The sequence below is a fragment of the Canis aureus genome, chromosome 13 (assembly GCF_053574225.1).
Source record: "Canis aureus isolate CA01 chromosome 13, VMU_Caureus_v.1.0, whole genome shotgun sequence".
Classification (NCBI taxonomy): domain Eukaryota; kingdom Metazoa; phylum Chordata; class Mammalia; order Carnivora; family Canidae; genus Canis; species Canis aureus.
Window position 1 is genome coordinate 66,198,540 of NC_135623.1, and position 2,850 is coordinate 66,201,389.

Genomic DNA, 2,850 nt, shown 5'->3' on the forward strand with positions numbered 1-2,850 from the left:
TATTTCTGTCATAAACCATATTCTGGGTCATTCTCCAATTACAGAAGACTTGAAATCTTAATCTTTCATGTACATGATTCTCAGAGTAAATGTATTGGCCTCTCAGTTCTTCACTCTCATCCTTGATTTTCTTCCTCCGTCCTCATCTTGGTGAGACATTCCCATCATTCCACCCTACCCTGCGACTATCATGACAGGTAGCTGCACCATCACAGAAATTTCTGTTTGAGTATCCCATGCTCTGACCAGTTCATCTAGCTCTGGTAGCTCCTACCAATTTGCTTACTTCAAAAATCTAATCTGTCCTAATTCTTTGATCTCTGCCAATGTACTTTTCCAATATCACTACTCTCTCTTTTCTTCAATTTCTTCTTTACCTATTGTCAGTGGCCATCATACCACTCTCACGCAAACACCTCAAAATCACGTGTGCGCCCTCTGTTATATATTCTAGAAAAAAGTCCTGTCCCTTGTTGAATCCAGCTATCTATCTTCCCTCACTACAGAAGAAAATATTTACTCTCATAACTTGTGATGGACTATGCTGTAAAAATAGTGAAGGAAGCCCTCAGACCAGCGTTCACACGTGCCCAGCCACCCTAGTCTGTTTGGCCACAAAGGTTCAATTTCACCCTTTCTGCCATGACTATTTTATACCTTCTCTCTTCAAATTTCTGATACCCCTCTTGAGCGATGCCCTTATGTTTTTACTTTCTTATAAAAATACTCAAAACCAAACACAAACTATACATCAATAAATTTGCATCCATCCATATTCGTATTATCTCTCTTTTCCTTCTTGCCACAAAAGAGTAAGTGTTTCTGCTTCCCAAAAAATGTCAACTCGACCATGATCCTCTGTGTTCTGTCTCCTCTTCCCTTCGCCTCTTTCTAGAGCAATTTCTTCCTGATTATTGAATCCTTCGTGTTCTCTGTAGCGCCTTTATGCTACCTCAGCATTACCTTCCCTGACCCCTTACCCTTTATTGTCTTCCATCCTGTATTGGTCCCCTTAACTTTATATTTTTATTTCCATCCTTCCTGTTTATTCATGAAGCTACTCAAATCAAGCTTCTAATTCCATCAAATTTACTGATACTGTTTTTGCAGTGGTCTCAAACAGTTTTCCTATTACTAAATTCAATAGCCTACTCATTAGTCTTACCTTGATTGGGCTCTCAGCAGTGTTGGAAATCACTGACCACTCTTTGCTCCTCAAAATAATTTATTCTCTGCGTCTAGGATACAACTATCTTGTTTTCTACTTCACAGGCAGCCCAGAGCTCCTTTGCAGATTTTACCTTCTCTAACTAACCTCTAATATTGGAATTCTCAAAGCTGAACCTCGATCTTTGTTGTCATATCTAAATACTCTCTCTCCTTCAGTAGTTTCTAGTTGCATATCTTTACAAACACATTAACACATAATATTAACTTCTTCATTTAGATCTCTCCACCCAACTTCTCCTCTGAACTCTAGACTCATATCAGACTGTCCACCTGGAATCTCCACTATGTAATGTGTTAGTTGTTATAACACTAGCTACTTTCACAAACAAATTTTCAAATTTTTATGGCTTAATATAGTAATAGAAAAATTATTTCCCATTTACATAAGCAGTGTAATTTGGAGGGTCCCAAAGCGTCCTTCCTCCTGGTAATGAGGTAGGTCTCAGACTCGTTCTTTATTATGTTTCTACCCTCATCCTTAGATTCAGAAGGTCTGAAGACATTCTGCATGCAGTTGAAAGCATATGCAGATGAACCGAGATGACATTTTCTGCCCAGAATGACACACAAACCTTTCTCTTTTGTTCTACTGATAACTAATCACATGGCCCCGTGCAGATGCAATACAAGCTGGAAATATTATCTCCAGCTGAAAAGCTGCTCACCAGCAACAATAACCCGGAGCTAAAGGGAGAATGAATCTTTGATATACGGTTAGTCATCTCTGCCACATTCTGCCTTTCTTGACAGCAAATCAGCATCCAAATATTTTTTTCTCCTACAAAAAATACAATGAACCCTTGAACAACAGAGGTTTGAACTGCATGGGTTGACTTATATGTGGATTTTTTGGATAAATACAGGACAGCAGTATAAATGTATTTTCTCTTCCTAATGATTTTCTTAACATCTCTTTTCTCTAGCTTCCTTATTGTAAAATACATATATAATACATGTCACATACAAAATATGTGTTAATTGACTGTTAATGTTAGCAGCAAGGCTTTCAGTTAACAGTAGGCTCTTCTTAGTGGCTAAGTTTTTGGTGAGTTAAAAGTTACACGTGGATTTTCAACTGCAGCTATCAGTGCCCCTAACCCCTGTGTTGCCCAAGGGTCAACTGTGTTGCTGAAGAGTCAACCCTTCTTTAAGGGATGAAACCAAAATTGTGCACCAGCTACTTCATCCAGCTGAGTTCAAAATCTCTGGGTGGTGAATGATTCTATCCAGCAGGGGTGGGTATGGTCCTTTGCACTCTGGCAACACATGAACTAAAAGGAAAGCTCTCTATTCAATCCTCCACCTTGACAACACCCAATATATAGTGAAAGAGCAAGGACAAAAAAAAAAAAAAAAGGAAGGCAATAAAACCTCACATTCTGAAAACAGAAGTGTCTGGGAAACATTCTCTAAACCAACTAAAGGAGAACTGTGTTTTCCTCTACCTTGCACACCGCTTTACTTCTGGCCACCAAATATGTAAGGTTTTTTTTTCCCTTATTACTGAGCAATTTTCTGACACCAGCTCAGGGTCCTACAATTCAACTCAGTTTTGATATTATCTATCTGGAGATAGTGTTAGATCCCACAGACTGAGGACCCAGTTTCACAAGACTGCTC

At 38.9% G+C, this 2,850-nt stretch overlaps 1 long non-coding RNA gene across 3 annotated transcripts in view; it reads left to right on the forward strand.

Moving 5' to 3' along the window:
- The window catches only part of LOC144282636 (uncharacterized), a 33,231-nt gene that overhangs the window by 4,329 nt on the left and 26,052 nt on the right, over positions 1–2,850 (forward strand). The gene's annotated exons all lie outside the window — the stretch shown is intronic.